The sequence below is a fragment of the Bufo bufo genome, chromosome 5 (assembly GCF_905171765.1).
Source record: "Bufo bufo chromosome 5, aBufBuf1.1, whole genome shotgun sequence".
NCBI lineage: Eukaryota > Metazoa > Chordata > Amphibia > Anura > Bufonidae > Bufo > Bufo bufo.
Window position 1 is genome coordinate 418,304,448 of NC_053393.1, and position 22,734 is coordinate 418,327,181.

The following is a 22,734-nucleotide window of genomic DNA, read 5'->3' on the forward strand; positions in this document are numbered from 1 at the left end:
ATATTGAGTTTTGTTTGGCTGTTAATCCTTGCTTTGTAACTGGAAAAAAATTATTAAAATGGAAAATCTGCCAAAAAAGTGATATTTTGAAATTGTATCTCTATTTTTCATTAAATCTTGTGGAACACCTAAAGGGTTAACAAAGTTTGTAAAATCAGTTTTGAATACCTTGAGGGGTGTAGTTTCTTAGTTGGGGTCACTTTTATGGAGTTTCTACTCTAGGGGTGCATCAGGGGGCTTCAAATGGGACATGGCGTCAAAAAAAACAGTCCAGCAAAATCTGCCTCCCAGAAACCATACGGCGCACCTTTCCCTCTACGCCCTACTGTGTGCCCGTACAGTAATTTATGGCCACATATGGGGTGCTTCTGAAAACTACAGAATCGGGGCAATAAATATAGCATTTTGTTTGGCTGTTAACCCTTGCTTTGTTACTGGAAAAAATTTATTAAAATGGAAAATTTGCCAAAAAATTTAAATTCTCAAATTTCATCTCCATTTGCCAATAACTCTTGTGCAACACCTAAAGGGTTAACAAAGTTTGTAAAGTCCGTTTTGAATACCTTGAGGGGTGTAGTTTCTTAGATGGGTTCACTTTTATGGAGTTTCTACTCTAGGGGTGTATCAGGGGGGCTTCAAATGGGACATGGTGTCAAAAAAACCAGTCCAGCAAAATCTGTCTTCCAAAAACCATACGGCGCACCTTTCCCTCTACGCCCTACTGTGTGCCCGTACAGTAGTTTACGGCCACATATGGGGTGTTTCTGCAAACTACAGAATCGGGCCAATAAATATAGCATTTTGTTTGGCTGTTAACCCTTGCTTTGCTACTGGAAAAAATGGATTAAAATGGAAAATTTGGCAAGAAAAATTCTGAAATATTATCACCATTTGCCATTAACTCTTGTGGAACACATAAAGGGTTAACGACGTTTGTAAAAATCAGTTTTGAATACCTTGAGGGGTGTAGTTTCTAGAATGGGGTAATTTTTGGGTGGTTTCTATTATGTAAGCCTCACAAAGTGACTTCAGACTTGAACTGGTCCCTAAAAAGTGGGTTTTTGAAAATTTCTGAAAAATTAAAAAATTTGCTTCTAAACTTCTAAGCCTTGTAACATCCCCCAAAAATAAAATATCATTCCCAAATTGATCCAAACATGAAGTAGACATATGGGGAATGTAAAGTAATAACTATTTTTTAGGTATTACTATGTATTATAGAAGTTTTATAAATAAAAATGAATTTTTTTTTACTTCATTTTACCAGTGTCATGAAGTACAATATGTGACGAAAAAACAATCTCAGAATGGCCTGGATAAGTCAAAGTGTTTTAAAGTTATCACCACTTAAAGTGACACTGGTTAGATTTGCAAAAAATGGCCTGGTCCTTAAGGTGAAATAAGGCTGTGTCCCAAAGGGGTTAACCTGAAATAGTGTAAAAAACAAAAATAAATCCTACTTACCTAATCCATTTGTCCGCGACGAGCCGGCCGCCGCCATCTTGCTTGAAGATCTCATGTAAAATCCCATGTGCGGCAATGTATGACGTCATGATGGACCGGATGAGATTTTGAGCAAGATCTTTAAGCAAGATGGAGGCCAGCCCATTGTAAGCAAATGGATTAGACAAGTATGATTTACTATCATTACACCGACTACTTTCAAAGAAATGCACTTTGTGACGAAGCAGCAGAATCAACATTTTTTAATATTTCGCTCATCTCTAGCCAGCATGTAACATTACATTTCTTATGCACCATTTTCACAATTTCCCCTTATAAAATCAGCTGTTTATGGGGAAGGGGAGTGAGAAGCCAGACCCACTGCATTCAGCTTATCCCCAAAGCAACTTCCATATGATCCTAGTTAATAAGGCTAAGTTCACATCAGCATTGTGCTTTCAGTACTTCTGTTTTTTTCACAGGAACAGGAGAACTACAGTAGTACAACAGACCGTACTTTTCTTCCATCAAAAATAACAGAAACCTAATGGAACTGAGCACAATTGATGATCAAATAGCTCAATCAATCAAACAGGTGTTAAAATGGATCACATGTGGCAAGCAGACAAGACTAGTAGCGACAACCAAGGCAAAACAATAAACACGGAATATTAAGGGGTTGTCTGGTTTAGAAAACAATCATGAAATAGTGTATTAGGGAAACCATAGCTAATAGAGCGGTTCCATATCCTTATCTATAGGCCAGAATGGACAGCAGCTTTAAATAGTGTCCCTAACTCTGCTGAAACCAGCACACATGCATAAACTATTGATTTCAGTGGGAACCTATTAACCCTTCATCTCCCATGTGGTAGTGCTGCAGGGAAATTGAACACTTTCACAGATTACACCTGATCTTTATAGCACCCAGTAGTGGGAAATCCTGTGATCAGCCGGCATTGAGTTTCCCTTCGAACAAAAAGAGATCAAAAGAGAGTCCATAAACAGACAACCTCTTTAACAATACAAGGCAATATCCTATAAAGCAAAAGAAAGTTGCAACCAAGCTCCAAGGGTGGTCGGAAGTATTTAAAAGTTTAAAGGTAAAAGTACTGTTACAGTTCACAGCTCGGTGGACCACATTAATTCTTGTGGCTGGGCCTAAATTCTGGAATAATTTGTGGCAACATTTTGTGCCGATTGGCACATTGTATTTTAGACTGAAGCAAGTAAGCCAAAAAGAATGATCTTAACATGCACCATTTTGCACCAAAACTTTGGCACACAATTCTGAGGCAGATTTACTAATTCTGTCTAAAATGTAGACAATGGAAACTAAGGCAGTATAAACATCCACCAAATGTATCACAATAAATGTGATGCTTGGCAGGACATTGTCTAATTTTATACCACCTATCGGTTGGCTTATTTATTTATTTATGTTTATTCAGATTAAGCCACAATGCTAAAAGTGGGCTTCATTAACCAATTAAGTCAACCAATAAGTGGCATAAAGGTAGGACTACACCAAAGCTATCATCCAGTTTGAGACACTCTGATAAATTTAGCGCATGTTTGGACTACACTGTCTAACACAATTAGTAAATCTGCTCTATTGATCCACACCAGTGTTAGTTTTGCCATGATTTGCTTTGTGCCATTTTAACACTGGATGCTTCCTTTGAGCACCATCGCTATTTTTATTTTATTTTTTTGGTGGGGGGTGTCTTCACCTCCACCTATTTATCTGTCCAGTTTAAAATCTCTATTTTATTATAATCATTGTTTAAACATTGCTATGTTATTAGATTCTCAAACAATGCATCTCAGATATTAACTCCTTTAAGACATGGCCAAATTGTGTTTTTGTATTCTTTTTTCCTCCCCACCTTCTAAGAGTGAAAACTTTGCTTACATTTTCTGTTCACATAACCATATGATAGCTTATTTTTTGCGGGATAAGATGTATTTTTTAATGGTGCCATTTACTTTACTGTACCGTAGTTTGTATTGGAAAATAGGAAAAAATTATTTGTGAGGTGAAAATGAAAAAAAAGAAAAATGCAATTCTGCCCATTTATAGGCTTTGTGCTTACAACATTCACTATGTGCTAAAAACGACATGACAGGTTGGTACGTTTTATGTTTTACAACTTAAAGGAAACCTGTCACATTAAACATGCTGTCTGAGCTGAAGGCAACAGGATATAGAGCTACTATTGCAGTGTACTTGAGTTTCACTGGCTGCCTGTCAGGCTGCGCCTCCTGCATGGCTTTTTAGGCAGCTTCCTTTGCGCTAGGAACTCCACAAGGGCCAAGGCTATCATAGCAATCAATTGTAGCCCAAGGGTTTCACCATGGTGACTACAATCGAAGGATGGAAGGATGCCCCTCCCTCTGTCTAGCCCCACAGACCGTGGCATCTGAGAGATTAAATGCCTGGGATCGGAGTCATCTCCGAACCCAGTTATTGCTGGCAGGTGCCTGCTGTATTATACAGCTGGCACCTTCCACATATTGAGCCAGCTCAAAGCATGAGCCTGCTCCATACAAACCCTTAAGAGGTTGAAGTGAATCTGTCACTTCCCCAAGGTCTATCATGAATAGTACTGCTGCTGATTGTCAAGTCATATGTACAGACTAACCCCGTTTCACCACTGTGCACCGAAAAACTAGACTGAAAAACATTGCAAGCACTTCTGAGCACATGCACATAATAGAGAGGACTCCTGATGCACATAATGGAGAGGACTCCTGAGCTCATTGGAACTGGGTGAGCATGGACATATACAGTCATGGCCGTAAATGTTGGCACCCTGAAATTTTTCAAGAAAATTAAGTATTTTCACAGAAAAGTATTGCAGTAATAAATGTTTTGCTATACACATGTTTATTCCCTTTGTGTGTTTTGGAGCACAACCAAAAAAGGAAGGAAAAAAAGCAAATCGGACATAATGTCACACCAAACTCCAAAAATGGGCTGGACAAAATTATTGGCACCCTTAACTTAATATTTGGTTGCACACCCTTTGGAAAAAATAACTGAAAGCAATCGCTTCCTACAACCATCAATAAGCTTCTGACACCTCTCAACAGGAATTTTGGAGCACTCTTCCTTAGCAAACTGCTCCAGGTCTCTAATTGGAAGGGCACCTTTTCCCAACAGGAGTTTTAAGATCTATCTACAGGTGTTCAATGGGATTTAGATCTGGACTCATTGCTGGCCACTTCAGAACTCTCCAGCGCTTTGTTGCCATCCATTTCTGGGTGCTTTTTGACGTATGTTTGGGGTCATTGTCCTGCTGGAAGACCCAAGATCTCGGACTCAAACCCAGATTTCTGACACTGGGGTCTACAGTGCGACCCAAAATCTGTTGGTAATCCTCAGATGTCATTATGACTTGCATACATTCAAGGCACCCAGTGCCAGAGGCAGCAAAACAACCCCAAAAGATCAATGAACCTCCACCATATTTCACTGTAGGTACTGTGTTCTTTTCTTTGTAGGGCTCATTCCATTTTCGGTAAACAGTAGAATGATGTGCTTTACCGAAAAACTCTATCTTGATCTCATCTGTCCACAAGATGTTTTCCCAGAAGGATTTTGGCTTACTCAAGCTAATTTTTGCCCTAGCGTTTCATTTCATTTAAATGTCAACGGATAGTTCGCTCTGACACTGATGCTCCCTGAGCCTGCAGGACAGCTTGAATATCTTTGGAACTTGTTTGGGGCTGCTTATCCACCATCCAGGCTATCCTGCGTTGACACCTTTCATCAATTTTTCTCTTCCGTCCCCACCCAAGGAGATTAGCTACAGTGCCATGGGTTGCAAACTTCTTGATAATGTTGCACACTGTGGACAAAGGCAAATCTAGATCTCTGGAGATGGACTTGTAACCTTGAGATTGTTGATATTTTTCCACAATTTTGATTCTCAAGTCCTCAGACAGTTCTCTTCTCCTCTTTCTGTTGTCCGTGCTTAGTGTGGTGCACACAGACACACAATGCAAAGACTAAGTGAACTTCTCTCCTTTTTATCTGCTTTCATGTGTGATTTTTATATTGCCCACACCTGTTACTTGCCCCATCACATGCTTGAAACAATCTTATTTATCCACAATTTTGAAAGGGTGCCAATAATTTTGTCCAGCCCATTTTTGGAGTTTGGTGTGACATTATGTCCAATTAGCTTTTTTTCCTCCCTTTTTTTGTTGTGTTCCAATACACACAAAGGGAATAAACACGTGTATAGCAAAACATGTGTTACTGCAATACTTTTCTGTGAGAAATACTTTGTTTTCTTGAAAAATTTCAGGGGTGCCAACATTTACGGCCATGACTGTAACATAGCAATCAAGACTGAGCTGGAGCACTACTAATCATATAATACAGGAGTTAATAGGCCTTGGGGTGGTGATACTGTAGATTTACTTTAATAACCAAATAATTTATCCACATAAATTAAAATTTTTGACTAGTTCAAAGCATTAACATTACATTTTCGTGATCCTCTAATATCTAGGTCAAGAAATTGCCTATGGTCAAACATATACTTATTCTACAAATATGAGTATCTGTTTTATGTTTTATTCATTTGCCGTTACAAGCACAGTGTTATAAGAAAACAATTTTTTATGCAAGAGAACAAGTAATTTAGCCTCCTTCGCCTATAAGGAAAAGACAAGTCTTATATATTTCAAAGAATTGAAGCAGGCAGATTCATTTTTCTGTTGACTTTCAATTCCTCCAACAGAGTGATTTCATTGCTGTGCAATCCTTAGAATTCTGGAGGGCTTAAGATCTTTTTAGCTTTTTCTATATTTCATAAATTCTGAATCTTAAATAGAGAAACTAAAGAGACATAATAAATTCAGCAATGTATCAGTTTCGACAGATGGTATACATATCAGATATTAGTAAAATATAGCTATCAACATGGTTATTCTTACATCATTGTCCTTGTGTTCTCACAAAGATGCAAAATCGACACAGTTAGTCCCTATTATTAGATTATGTTTGTTATTTTTCGCATGTAAACAGGTTTTTAGTATTTTTCTTTTTTATTGATTTTATGTATTACATGAATGTCAAGTTATGAGTTGCAGCTTAAATCTATGATAAAATAGCATTTTGATTTCATGTTCAGTGTATACCTTTATCATCCATTCCAAGCATTTCCATGTAGCATACTTAGGGAAGGTTCACACTAGCGTTAGGGATTCCGTTATGGCTTTCCGTTATAGCATGGTTATAACGGAAAATAACGGAATCAATAAGACGGAAGGACGGATCCGTTCTTCTGCCCATAAACTTGTATTATAACAGAATGCAAAACGGAAGCCTTTAAAAGTCATTCCGTTTGCTCTCTGTCCGAATAGAAGTCTATGGGAATCAAAACGGAACCGTCTGAGTCCCGTTATGCAAGACGGAAAACAAAGTCCTGTCAACAGGACTTTGTTTTCCGTCTTGCATAACGGGGCCCAGACGGATCCGTTATGCTTTTCCATAAACTTCTATTAGGATGGAAATCAAACGGAATGCCTTTTAAAGGCTTCCGTTTTGCATTCTGTCTGGGCATTCCTTTTTTTTCTGTTATAACCATGTTATAACGGAAAGCCAAAACGGAATCCCTAACGCTAGTGTGAACCCACCCTTACCTTCTAGCACTCCTGCAATGTCTCTCCTTGCCAGCCGCCACTCTGATAATCTGGGTGGCACTGGCAGAAATATGCATGCACACATCATATTGCCAGTCAGAAGGTCCCCCAGGCCCCAGTCAATCAAGAGGCTCAGGCCAGTGGACCGATCAGGGGGCAGATATATGGACCAATCAGAAAGCCTGGTGCTTTAATTGAAGTTGGCTTGTGATCCTCCTTTTTAATCTGTCCTGTCTTCTGATTTGGAAAATCGTTGGCGCCATTTTAAGACTTTCACCTTAACAGAATCGACAAATATTTAAATTTGACCTGAATTTTGGGGAAATTTTTGTTGAATTTGATAAGTTTAGAACCAATTCACTCATCTCTAATTAACTCATTGTTTAACCTACTGGTATAGATTTCGACTAACTTTCCTTGTGCCTCCTGTTGGTTGTTCCGTCCAGTTTTTTTTTTTTTTACTCTTTTACACCTCTGAGTCTGAATGTAGACTTTGCCTGGCTTTGACACATTCTGTTGTTACTCGGTACTGACTCCTGGCTTAGTTTAATTGCATGTACATTGGTTAGAATTGAAACACAAATACCATGAAATATTCTTTTAGAAAAGTAGTTTTTATTATAGCAAGTTGAAGACTTAAGCAATCACTCCCCACTGTCATCAGTTTCTTGAAGCTGTGTAGAAGATATGGTCCATTTCTCAATTACTGAAGGAAGAAGTAAGTTCTTTCTATGTTCCTATGTTGACTTCCAAGTGACTCGTGCTCAGTGCTTATATTTTCATGAACAGAACAGTCTTTCTCTGCAGAGTGTAAGAGGATAGATTAATAACGATGGAAGTGTTGCTGCTGGGACTCAAGACCAAGGCTTCCAGTGGGAGAACAGTGGACCTTTGAGCAAAAAGTATATGAGCATAACAGTGTCTCATTTGACATTTCAGACACAATGGAAATATGTTTTTCCTGCTGGAAAACCCTTTTTACATTTAGGTAAGTACAACTTTGGAAGCAAAAAAGCACCAGAACTTGTTGCCCAAAATACACTGTAAAGGAGACAAGGAGAATGTAGGGGCCATTTATCAAACTGGTGTAAAGTAGAAGTGGCTTTGTTGTCCATAGCAACCAATCATATTTCAGCTTCCATTGGAAGGTGGAATTTAATTGGTTGTTATGGGCAACTAAGCCAGTTCTCCTTTACACCAGTGGGGATGTATCGGGAAAGTAGCTCAGAGATATAGGGAGGGGACAGGTTGTGGATGGCCTTGTATGTATTTGTTAGTATTTTGCAGAAGTGGTAACCCCACTCTGGGGTGTTAGCTATGTATGTAATGGAACTGTATGTGTGTAGCAGTGCTGTGTGTGTGTGTGTGTAATAGAGCTATGTGTGTAGCAGGGCTGTATGTTTATTGCAGAGCTATTTCTGTGTGTAGTAGAGCTGTATGTGTGTATGGCAGTGTTGTGTGTGTGTATAGCAGGCTGTGTGTATGTACCAAAAATGTGTGTATGTGTGTCGCAGAAAAATACTTAAAAATAATCTAGCAGAACAAGCATGGGACACGACAAAGCAATGACAGGAGACACATTTATTTTTATAGGTACTTTATTGAGGTGACCACATGCACCATTGACCCTGACCCCTCCACTTCAGTAAACCACATAATTTTCTGTTGTCTAAATCTGGGGTGCGTCTTATAAAGCGAAAAATACGGTATATATTATTTGTGCTTTTACAATTATAGTATGTGTGCACAAAGCATATTTTACAGAGCTCCCAGCTAGACGGCAGCAATAACATCACAAGATGAAATACAATTTATGTAAATGATATAGCCATTAAAAAATGTAATCACTTAATTTTGGTTGTCAGTCAGTAGAAAAGGTGAAAATGTTAAGTCATTACATGTTAAAAACTGTCCTTTTATTAATAGTGCCTGACTACATTTGAGATATGAAATAGTATTAGAGTGTTTTATTTTGATGAATTTTTTATGCGAAAAAGGTGTTTATTCGTAATTGAACACCTTACATTTAAATGGATATGTCTTTGTTAATTACAAAGTACCAAAATGTTCTCACTTCTATAGAAGTGTTAAAAAAACACATATAGTTGGCTAAATGCTATTCATTTCAACAACTATGAATATTTTGTAGTTTTATATTCGTTTTTGCTTCATACCATATTTCTTAGTGCTTGCCCAGGCTTCAATAAATTGACACATACTTCTGTGTAGATAGCCAATCTTCCTCACTTACTTTAGAATGATATTCAGAAATTTAAGGGTTTCCTGTTTCAGAAACCCCTGGTGGTCAGCCATTTTCATGACAGAAAATAACAAGTGATTATGTGGCTGGAGGTATATTAGGCGGTCAGTGGATAATAATTTTACTACAGACCAGTGGCGTACAGGCCCCAAACATTAGGCATTCACCGAACAGAAAAGAACAAGTGATTATGTGGCTGCAGGTAAATTAAGCGGTCACTGGATAACAATTTTACTGCAGACCAGTGGAGTACAGGCGCAAAACATTAGGTATTCACCATACAGAAAAGAACAAGTGATTATGTGGCTGGAAGTATATTAGGCGGTCAGAGGATAACAATTTTACTGCAGGCCAGTGGAGTACAGGCACAAAACATTAGGCATTCATCGGACAGAAAAGAACAAGTGATTATGTGGCTAAAGGTATATTAGGCAGTCAGTGGATAACAATTTTACTGCAGGCCAGTTTAGTACAGGCCCCAAACATTAGGCATTTTCCTGACAGAAAAGAACAAGTGATTATGTGGCTGGAGGTACATTACGCGGTCACTGAATAACAATTTGACTATAGGCCAGTGGTGTACAGGCCCCCAAAAATAGGCATTCACCTGAAGAACAAGTGATTATGTTGCTAGACGTATATAAGACGGTCAGTGGATAACAACTTTACTGTAAGCCAGTACAGGCCCCAAAAAATTGGCATTAATCTGACAGAAAAGAACAAGTGATTATGTGGCTGGAGATGCATTAGGTGGTCACTGAATAAAAATTTTACTGCAGGCCACTGGAGTACAGGCCCCAAACATTAGGCATTCACCGGACAGATAAGAACAAGTGATTATGTGGCTGGAAAAATATTAGATGGCCAGTGAATAACAATTTTACTGCAAGCCAGTGGAGTACAGGCCCCAAACATTAGGCAATCATTGGACAGAAAAGAGCAAGTGATTATGTAGCTGTAGGTATATTAGACTGTCAGTGGATAACAATTTTTTCTGCAGGCCAGTGGAGTATAGGCCCCAAAAATTATGCCTTCACCTGAAAGAAAAGAACAAGCGATTATGTGGCTGGTGGTACATTAGACAGTCAGTGGAGTACAGGCCCCAAAAATTATGCATTTACTGAACAGAAAAGAACAATGTGGCTGGAGGTATATTAGACTGTCAGTGGATAACAATTGAACTGCAGGTCAGTGGAGTATAGGCCACAAACATTAGGCATTCACCGGACAGAAAAGAACAAGTGATTATGTGGCTGGAGGTACATTAGGCGGTCACTGAATAACAATTTTTCTATGGGCTAGTTGAGTACATGCCCAAAAAATTAGGCAATCACCTGACAGAAAAGAACAAGTGATTATTAGGCTGGAGTTATATTAGACGGTCAGTGGAATTTCTATTTTTTTTTTAAATTTCCATTTTATCCCTTACTTTATTACTGGAAAAAATGGGTTAACAGCCAAACAAAACTCAATATGGGTTGCCCTGATTCTGTAGTTTTCAGAAACACCCCATATGTGGTCGTAAACTACTATTTGGCTAAACGGCAGGACATAGAAGAAGGGGAACGCCATATGGTTTTTGGAAGGCAGATTTTGCTGGACTGGTTTATTTACACCATGTACCCTTTCAAGCCCCCTGATGCACCCCTAGAGTAGAAACTCCATAAAAGTGACCCCATCTAGGAAACTACGGGATAAGGTGGTTGTTGTTTTGGGACTATTTTAGGGTAAATATGATTTTTGGTTGCTCTATATTACACTTTTTTGAGGCAAGGTAACAAAAAATTACAAATCTAAAATTGTTTCTACATTCGCTATTTAGTTTTGTGGAACACCTAAAGAGTTAACAAAGTTTGTAAAGTAACTTTTGAATACTTTGAGGGGTTTAATTTCTTAGATGGGGTCACTTTTTTGGAGTTTCTAGTCTAGGCTACATCAGGGGGGGCTTCTAATGGGACATGGTGTAAATAAACCAGTTCATCAAAATCTGCCGTCCAGAAACCATATGGCGTTCCCTTCGTTCTATGCCCTGCTGTGTGGCTATATAGCCATTTACGACCACATATGGGGTGTTTCTGCAAACTACAGAATCAGGGCAATAAATATTTAGTTTTGTTTGGCTGTTAACCCTTGCTTTATTACCGGAAAAAAAGGATTCAAATGGAAATTTTGCCAAAAAATTGGTGTTTTGGCACCGTTTTTTTAAAATATTTTTAACGCTGTTCATCCGAGGGGTTTGATCAAATGTTATTTTTATAGGGAAGATTCTTACAGACGTGCCGATACCTAATATGTCTACATTTTAAAATTTATTTAGATTTTACACTATATTATCATTTTAGAAACCAAAAAAAAATATTTTAGTATCTCCATAGCCTGGGAGCTACAGTTTTTTTTTTTTGTTGGGCAACTATCTAATGTAGGGGCTCATTTTTTGCGGGATGAGATGGCGGTTTTATTGGCACTAATTGGGGGTGCATATGACATTTTTATCGCTCGCTATTACACTTTTTGTGATGTTAGGTGCCAAAAAAAGGCTTTTTTTTTACACTTTTTATTTTTATTTTTTTAACGCTGTTCATCCAGCAGGGTTGGGTTACATGTTATTTTTATAGAGAAGATTTTTACGGACGCGGCGATGCCCAATATGTATGGCCCTCAGAATTTGGAGACACTAAGCAGGCATCCTCAAACTGCGGCCCTCGAGATGTTGTAAAACTACAATTCCCACCATGCCCTGCTGATGGCTGTAGGTTGTCTGGGCATGCTGGGAGTTATTGTTTTACAACATCTGGAGGGCCGCAGTTTGAGGATGCCTGCACTAAAACTAATATTTTTTGGGGAAAAAAATGGTTCCTTGTCTCCAAAGTCTGAGAGCCATCAGAGAGATCAACTCCTCCCATATACCGATTGTAGTCGATGATACAATCGGGCTTGAGGACCGTTGCCGCGGTACCTCGCACAGGGACAGAGGTGATGCTGTTACCGTGGATTGTGGACAGTATAAGGACTTCCCTCTTGTCCTTATACCTGACCAGTAACAGGTTTCCACTGGTAAGGGCACGGGTCTCACCCCTGGGGATAGGTACCTGGAGGGGATGGGCAGGGAGGCTGCGCTGATTTTTCCGCACGGTCCCACAAGCGAACGTGGATCTGGCGGCAAGGGACCTGAACAAGGGAATGCTGGTATAAAAGTTATCCACGTACAAGTGGTAACCCTTATCTAGCAGTGGGTACATAAGGTCCCACATGAGTTTCCCGCTAACACCCAGAGTGGGGGTACATTCTGGGGGTTGAATACGGGAATCTCACCCCTCGTACACACGAAATTTGCCTGGAAAACATCAATTTTTACGGCCGCTGCTACAGCAGCGCCTGCAACGATACCAAATTTTTCAGGCATGTGTACATGCCTAATTTTTCTGGCCTCTGGTGCTGCACTGTGGCTGCAAAAACAAAACAAAAAAAAAAGGCACATACATGTGTCTATTCCCCTTCGTGATTGTTACCTTGTTGTGGTGAAGGGGTTTGCGTATCACAATGAAGCGATCACCTCTATGAGTGTGTTGGCAATGGCAATGTTGGCACACCCCAGATGATAAGGTCGTTGCTTCATTGTGAACAGACCAAAAGCGATCGGCTGGATAATTTTGCATAGAAAAAACATTAATTTTCTTTGTGATCATCTAAGGTGATCATTAAAGCCTACTAGGCCAACAATGGGCCCACACTGCAGAATCATTGTTTTCTGGGTCACTTAACTGTCACTGAACTACCTCAGCATGACCATAGGCTTTGAAAAACCGCCATCGCCTGCAATCTCCGAAACGTGCGCACGAGCACAGTCATCACTACACCAAGATTGACGCATAGGGGAATAAAATTTATGTCATGAGTGTGTCAACTATTGACAACTCTTCAAGCGCCTAACAGGGATTAAACTGATAGGAATAGTACTACTTAACATACCACTCATATAGGGTGGCACAGTACATTGCACGGCGCACACGCAGTGCCCCAAATTGTAAGTAAGAGGACCAACCAAGCATCTTTTTCCATCTCCCGGCTCCTAAAATCTATTCCATACACCACACCGGCCCCTGATAGGGGACGTAACAGGGATTAAACTGATAGGAATAGTACTACTTAGCATACCACTCACATAGGGTAGCACAGTACATTGCACGGCGCACGCGCAGTGCCCCAAATTGGAAGTAAGAGGACCGACCAAGCATCTTTTTCCATCTCCCGGTTCCTAAAATCTATTCCATACACCACACCGGCCCCTGATAGGGGACGTAACAGGGATTAAACTGATAGGAATAGTACTACTTAACATACCACTCATATAGGGTAGCACAGTACATTGCACGGCGCATGCGCAGTGCCCAAAATTGGAAGTAAGAGGACCAACCAAGCATCTTTTTCCATCTCCCGGTTCCTAAAATCTATTCCATACACCGGCCCCTGATAGGGGATGTAACAGGGATTAAACTGATAGGAATAGTACTACTTAACATACCACTCACATAGGGTAGCACAGTACATTGCACGGCGCATGCGCAGTGCCCCAAATTGGAAGTAAGAGGACCGACCAAGCATCTTTTTCCATCTCCCGGTTCCTAAAATCTATTCCATACACCACACCGGCCCCTGATAGGGGACGTAACAGGAATTAAACTGATAGGAATAGTACTACTTAACATACCACTCATATAGGGTAGCACAGTACATTGCACGGCGCATGCGCAGTGCCCCAAATTGGAAGTAAGAGGACCAACCAAGCATCTTTTTCCATCTCCCGGTTCCTAAAATCTATTCCATACACCGGCCCCTGATAGGGGACGTAACAGGGATTAAACTGATAGGAATAGTACTACTTAACATACCACTCATATAGGGTAGCACAGTACATTGCACGGCGCACGCGCAGTGCCCCAAATTGGAACTAAGAAGACCGACCAAGCATCTTTTTCCATCTCCCGGTTCCTAAAATTTATTCCATACACCGGCCCCTGATAGGGAATGTAACAGGGATTAAACTGATAGGAATAGTACTACTTAACATACCACTCATATACGGTAGCACAGTACATTGCACGGCGCACGCGCAGTGCCCCAAATTGGAAGTAAGACGACCGACCAAGCATCTTTTTCCATCTCCCAGTTCCTAAAATCTATTCCATACACCACACCGGCCCCTGATAGGGGACGCAACAGGAATTGAACTGATAGGAATAGTACTACTTAACATACCACTCATATAGGGTAGCACAGTACATTGCACGGCGCATGCGCAGTGCCCCAAATTGGAAGTAAGAGGACCAACCAAGCATCTTTTTCCATCTCCCGGTTCCTAAAATCTATTCCATACACCGGCCCCTGATAGGGGACGTAACAGGGATTAAACTGATAGGAATAGTACTACTTAACATACCACTCATATAGGGTAGCACAGTACATTGCACGGCGCACGCGCAGTGCCCCAAATTGGAACTAAGAAGACCGACCAAGCATCTTTTTCCATCTCCTGGTTCCTAAAATCTATTCCATACACCGGCCCCTGATAGGGAATGTAACAGGGATTAAACTGATAGGAATAGTACTACTTAACATACCACTCATATACGGTAGCACTGTACATTGCACGGCGCACGCGCAGTGCCCCAAATTGGAAGTAAGACGACCGACCAAGCATCTTTTTCCATCTCCCGGTTCCTAAAATCTATTCCATACACCACACCGGCCCCTGATAGGGGACGTAACAGGGATTAAACTGATAGGAATAGTACTACTTAACATACCACTCATATAGGGTACCACAGTACACTGCACGGCGCACACGCAGTGCCCCAACTTGGAAGTAAGAGGACCGACCAAGCATCTTTTTCCATCTCCCGGTTCCTAAAATCTATTCCATACACCGGCCCCTGATAGGAGACAAAACAGAGATTAAACTGGTAAGAACAGATTTTTTAAATTAAAAAAAAAGAGGACAGCCTCTGCGGAGCTGGGTATTTTTTGACCGCATTACTGAACGCTCATGCACAATGGCTGTAGGCTCATGTGTCCTTTTGCGGTGTGACAAACCTGGTCAGTCAAACCCAAGGCAACATCATCGACCTCATCCCATATGCATTCTTTCTGGAGCGTGCCCTGCGAAGAGTGCTGGATCAGGCTGTAGATGAGCATGAAGAGGAAGAGTTGTGGTCACCATCACCACCAGAAGCAGCCTTGTCGTCGTTGATTGCTGGACCTGCGGCAACGCAGAGAGAGGAGTCTGAAGAAGAGGAGTCAGAGGAGGAAGGTGGCTTTGAGGAGGTGGAAGACCAACCACAGCAGGCGTCCAAGGGGGCTTGTTGTCACCTTTCGGGGACCCTTGGTGTTGTACGTGGCTGGGTGGAGGAAGAGACCTTCAATGACGTCAGTGAGGACAAGCAACGGGACATGGCTAGCTTGGTATCCAACCTTGTGTAAATGGGGAGTTTTCGGTTGTGCAAATGGACTGCTTCCACAAAATACTGATTTTGTGTAAATGGGGAGTTTGGTCTGTCAGAGTTTGGTCTGTCACTGTGAAGCGGGCGTAACCCTTACACTACCTGATCGATACAACATCATACCTGATGTTTTAAAGCACGTTATTCCAAACAATTTAGGAATGTTAGGTGATTTATGCCCTTTATGGATTAAAACCCGACTCTCTGTCAACTACGTAATTTTCCATGGGAGTTTTGCCATGGATTTTCCTCCGGCATGCCACAGTCCAGGTGTTAGTCCCCTTGAAACAAATTTTCCATCACAATTGTGGCCAGAAAGAGTCCCTGTGGGTTTTTAATTCGCCTGCCTATTGAAGTCTATGGCGGTTCGCCCGTTCGCGAACATTTGCAGAAATTTGCGTTTGCCGTTCGCGAACGGAAAATTTTATGTTTGCGACATCTCTATCGATCAATACTTGGTTGAAACAGGTATATCGAACCCCTTAATCATTATTTTGTGGAAGCAGGTATATCGCAGCCCTCAATCAGTATTTTGTGGAAACAGGTATATCGTAGCCCTCAATCAGTATTTTGTGGAAGCTGGTTTGTCAAACCCCTTAATCAGTATTTTTTTTTTGTGTAAGCAGGTATATCGTAGGCCTCAATCAATAATTGGTGGAAACAGGTATATCGAACCCCTTAATCTTATTTTGTGGAATCAGGTATATCAGAGGCCTCAATCAATATTTGGTGGAAACAGGTATTCGAACCCCTTAATCAGTATTTTGTGGAAGCAGGGATGTTGCAGCCCTCAAACAGTATTTTGTGGGAGCAGGTATATCGTAGCCCTCAATCAGTATTTTGTGGAAGCAGGTTTATCAAACCACTTAATCTGTATTTTTTATGTGGAAGCAGGTATATTGTAGGCCTCAATCAATAATTGTTGGAAACAGGTATATCGAACACCTTAATCAGTATTTTGTGGAAGCAGGTATATCGTAGCCCTCAATGAGTATTTTGTGGAAACAGGTATATCGAACCCCTTAATCAGTATTTTGTGGAAGCAGATATATCGTAGCACTCAATCAAGATTTTGTGGAAGCAGGTATATCAAACCCCTTAATCAGGTTTTTGTGGAAGCAGGTATATCGCAACCCTCAATGAGTATTTTGTGGAAGCAGGTATATCAAACCAATAAATCAGTATTTTGTGGAAGCAGGTATATTGCAGGCCTCAATCAATACTTGGTGGAAACAGGTATATCGAACCCCTTAATCAGTATTTTGTGGAAGCAGATATATTGTAGCACTCAATCAATATTTGCTAGAAACAGGTATATCAAACCCCTTAATCAGTATTTTGTGGAAGCAGGTATCTTGCAGGCCTCAATCAATATTTAGTGGAAACAGGTATATTGAACCCCTTAGGCTACTTTCACACTTGCGTTGTTCTTTTCCGGCATAGAGTTCCGTCACAGGGGCTCTATACCGGAAAAGAACTGATCAGGTATGTCCCCATGCATTCTGAATGGAGAGTAATCCGTTCAGTTTGCATCAGTATGTCTTCAGTTCAGTCGTTTTGACTGATCAGGCAAAAGAGAAAACCGTAGCATGCTACGGTTTTATCTCCGGCTAAAAAAACTGAAGACTTGCCTGAATGCCGGATCAGGCATTTTTTCCCATAGGAATGTATTAGTGCCGGATCCGGCATTCAGAATACCGGAATGCCGGATCCGTCCTTCCGGTATGCGCATGCGCAGACTGAAAAAAAGGTGAAAAAATAAATGCCGGATCCGTTTTTGCCGGATGACACCGGAAAGACGGATCCGGCATTTCAATGCATTTTTTCGACTGATCAGGCATTTTTAAGACTGATCAGGATCCTGATCAGTCTTACTAATGCCATCAGTTAGCATACATTTTGCCTGATCCGGCAGGCAGTTCCGGCGACGGAACTGCTTGCCGGATCTCTCTGCCGCAAGTGTGAAAGTAGCATTAATTGGTATTTTGGGAAAGCAGGTATATCGCAGGCCTCAATCAGTATTTTGTGGAAGCAGGTATATCAAACCACTAAATCAGTATTTTGTGGAAGCAGGTATATCGCAGGCCTCAATCAATACTTGGTGGAAACAGGTATATTAAACTCCTTAATCAGAATTTTGTGAAAGCAGATATATCAAACCAATAAATCAGTATTTTGTGGAATCAGGTATATCGCAGGCCTCAATCAATACTTGGTGGAAACAGGTATATTGAACCCCTTAATCAGTGTTTTGTGGAAGCAGATATATCGTAGCACTCAATCAAGATTTTGTGGAAGCGGGTATATCAAACCCCTTAATCAGTATTTTGTGGAAGCAGGTATATTGCAGCCCATAATCAGTATTTTATGGAAGCAGATATATTGTAGCACTCAATCAAGATTTTGTCGAAGCAGGTATATCAAACCCCTTAATCAGGTTTTTGTGGAAGCAGGTATATCGCAGCCCTTAATCAGTATTTTGTGGAAGCAGATATATCGTAGCACTCAATCAAGATTTTGTGGAAGCAGGTATATCAAACACCTTAATCAGTATTTTGTGGAAGCAGGTATATCGAACCCCTTAATCAGTATTTTGTGGAAGTAGGTATATTGTAGCCCTCCATAAGTATTTTGTGGAAGCAAGTAAATCAAACCACTTAATCAGTATTTTGTGGAAGCAGGTATATTGAACCCCTTAATCAGTATTTTGTGGAAGCAGGTATATTGCAGGCCTCAATCAATATTTGGTGGAAACAGGTATATCGAACCCCTTAATCAGTATTTTGTGGAAGTAGGTATATTGTAGCCCTCCATAAGTATTTTGTGGAAGCAAGTAAATCAAACCACTTAATCAGTATTTTGTGGAAGCAGGTATCTTGCAGGCCTCAATCAATATTTGGTGGAAGCAGGTATATCAAACCCCTTAATTGTTTTTTTTTGGGAAAGCAGGTATCTTACAGGCCTCAATCAATATTTGGTGGAAAGAGGTATATCAAACCCCTTAATCAGTATTTTGGGGAAGCAGGTATATCGTAGGCCTCTATCAATATTTGGTGGAAACAGGTATATTGAACCCCTTAATCAGTATTTTGTGGAAGCAGGTATCTTGCAGGCCTCAATCAATATTTGGTGGAAGCAGGTATATCAAACCCCTTAATTGTTTTTTTTGGGAAAGCAGGTATCTTACAGGCCTCAATCAATATTTGGTGGAAAGAGGTATATCAAACCCCTTAATCAGTATTTTGGGGAAGCAGGTATATCGTAGGCCTCTATCAATATTTGGTGGAAACAGGTATATTGAACCCCTTAATCAGTATTTTGTGGAAGCAGGTATCTTGCAGGCCTCAATCAATATTTGGTGGAAGCAGGTATATCAAACCCCTTAATTGTTTTTTTTGGGAAAGCAGGTATCTTACAGGCCTCAATCAATATTTGGTGGAAAGAGGTATATCAAACCCCTTAATCAGTATTTTGGGGAAGCAGGTATATCGTAGCCCTCAATGAGTATTTTGTTGAAGCAGGTATATCAAACCCCTTAATCAGTATTTTGTGGAAGCAGGTATATTGCACCCCTCAATCAATATTTGGTGGAAACAGGTATATCACACACCTCAATATTTTTTTTTATCACACCACCGGGTTTATTTTGGGCAACAGGTATATCGCAGCCCTCAATCAGTATTTTGTGGAAGAAGGTATATCACACCCCTCAATCAGTTTTTTTGGGGGCAACAGGTGTATCACACCCGTTGCGAATAGTTGTTCCAATAGCACTTGTCCCTCTATATACACGTACCTGCGGTGTCACAGCAGAACCGCACACAACTACTGCACAATACAAATGCACTATATACTCTCTATTTTAGAAAGTATATATTAGGTATATCACTTTGCAATTAGTTGTCCCTATAGCGTTTGTCCCTCTATATAACTGTGGTATCGCAGCAGAAATGAATACAACTGCTGCACTATAATATACTTTCTATGTTAGAAAGTATTTTATAAGTATATCACACCCCTCAGTATATCACACCTATCGATAGCACTCCTATACCAGTCCTTAAAAGGACTTTTGTATCCCTATTAGCTAGCGTTTGGTGTCCCTAGCAGCCCGTCCCTGCTCCACAAAGCAACCTCTCCCTACAGTGGCAAAACACAGAATATAAAATGGCTGCCAGATCGGGTTCTTTGATGGGGTGGTGGTGTGTCCATGTGCTGAAACCTCTCAATTGGCTGTCCTGTCTCACCTGATGTATGTGTCATGGGTCAAAGTTTAGCGCAATGCAAAAGAATATGGCGCCGGCGGACATCGCCATATGTTCGCATATTCGGCAAATCGTGAACGCGCAAAGTTCTCTGTGAAACGACCGCAAGTGGAACCTCAAGGCCATCTCTAGTGGGGAGGGTGGTAGCAGTAGCAGTGGCAGCATCAGTGACAGTAGTGGCCCAATAATAGAGTGGGGATGGGGCCAACAGCAGTGGCAGTAACACAGACAATAGAGACCCCATGACAGAATGGGGAGGAGTGGAAGCAGCAGTGTCAGTAAGTCTGTGTTCACATAATAATAATAATAATAATAATAATAATAATAATAATAATAACAATAACATCACTGCTTATTTTTCCTTTCTTCTGATCTGTCAGACGAACAGAAAACTAAAAAAAAACACAAAACTTCAGACTCTCAGATCAGTAATTATAAGCCAAAACCAGGAGAGGGTCCAAAATAAAATAAATGGAAATATTTGCATCTCTTCTGTGTTTTGGACCCCCTCCTGCATTTTGGCTTACAAATACTGTTGCAAAATTTTGACTATTTGAAATAGTCCTTATGCTCAATTAGCTCAATTGTCCATTTACATCTGCACGCAGGACTTTAATGGCCTATTTCACACGGTCAGTATTTGGTCAGTATTTTGCATCAGTATTTGATCAGTAGGCAGGAAATTAGGAGTGGGTCCAAAATAGAGATAAAATGTAATGGCAATATTTGCATCTTTTCTGTGCTTTGGAACCACTCCTGCTTTTGGCTTACAAATACCAATCAAATACTGACCAAATACTGACCATGTGAAAGAGGCTTTATGGATGCTCAAAATACAGGATCTTTTTTTCTGTTCTTTTTTCTGTTTTTCTCTTCTGATGGATAAGAAGAGGGGAAAAATGAACGGTGATGTCAACACAGACAAACAGGGACAATAGTGGTCCCATAACAGATTGGGGATGAGGTCCAACAGCAGTGGCATTGGCAGTAACAGGGATAATAGTGGCCCTATAACAGAGTGGAGATGGTGGAAGCAGTAGTGGCATACTGCACAATATGGTGGCAGATCACAGTAGTAGAAGAACTCAAAAACAGCAGTGTGATAGCAAGGCCCAATGGCATGCATATCCTTTAAAAAAATCTAACATGTACATATCAGTATGCCAAGGAATGGCATCAGAAATGTGGAAGCATTTTGCTAAATATTATGGTGTGGCAGCACACTAGAGTATCATCATTAGTGGCAGATCTATTCTGTTGCATCAGGCACCGGCGTCTGGAAATCCTGGTTGATCTACCCCTGATTCATCTTAATGAAGGTAAGCCTCTCAACATTTTTGGAGGACAGGCAAGTTATCATGGGGTAACTATGCCTCCCGCTCTAATGCCACACTACTGGCTGGGAAGGAAAGCATGCCCATGGAAAACTCGGCCAGTTATGGCCACACTTTAAGTTTGCATGTCAAAGTATGCCACCACCTCCTGGTTGAGGTTCTGCTGCATGCCCTGCTGCTGCTGGGTGGTTTCTTCTGTAGGCGACTAAAGAAAACTGCTCACCATAGACTCCAGACTGAAGTTGCTTCACATGGAGCTGCTGCTACTGCTGCTTCTGCTCCCCCACCACCACCACCAGTTATGGTGGTGGAGTGCGAGTGCAGAGGGTTGAACCGGTCAGAACATCCTGAAGACATGCAATGGTGCTTATAGGCAGTGACCAACCGACTATACAGCATGTCTCTATAGCAGTACATTTTTGTATCCCTCTCAGAAGGTCTAAAAACAATGTGAATAGCCAGTAGTCATCCCTCTGACGAATACAGACAATGCGACTGTCACTACACAAACATGACAGCATGCATCAGGCCATTTGCGCAATGGACTTGGAGAACCTCCCTGCCTCCATCTCCACTCCATACTGCTACAATCTGTCGGGGTCATCTGTGTTGTCTTCGTCGTCAACCTCCAGATCCTCCTGCTCCTCTCCTGTCGTTTGAGCAGATAAACCACCTAGTTGTGTATAAAATTCCTGAGAGCTTATGTCCTCCTCCTCCTCCTTTGCCAGTTCATCTTCCTCAGGGGTCAAGTGACCATGAAATGGAGTTGCCATGTTTTCTGTCCCCTCGCCAGTCAGATTTGTTAGCATCCCCTCCAGGACATGAAGGAGTGGAATGACATCATTCATCAGTTCTGTCTCCTGTCTAATAAATGGCCTCCTCAAAGGGCCTGAGCAAACGGCACGTGTCACGCATGAGCTTCCACTGGCTAACATAGAAGTTAAACCGGAAAGTCTGTCTGTCTGCAGCATTAAGAATTCATTGACTACCTTCCTCTGCTCGTACAGGCGGTTTAACATATGGAGCATGGAGTTCCAATGGGTGGAAACGTTGAATATCAGGCGATGTGAAAGAGCATTTTGCCTTTGCAGCTCAAGGAGGGTGTGTTTTGCATGGTAAGAGTTGCTGAAGTGCATGCACAGTTTCCTGAACATTTTTAACAGCTCTCGCAGTTCAGTGGAATACTTGAGGAACTTGGTGACATTGATATTGAAGACGTGCGCCATGGGTCAGCCGTCCCTGATGCAGCAGAAATAAAATGTTCTTCCCGTTATAAG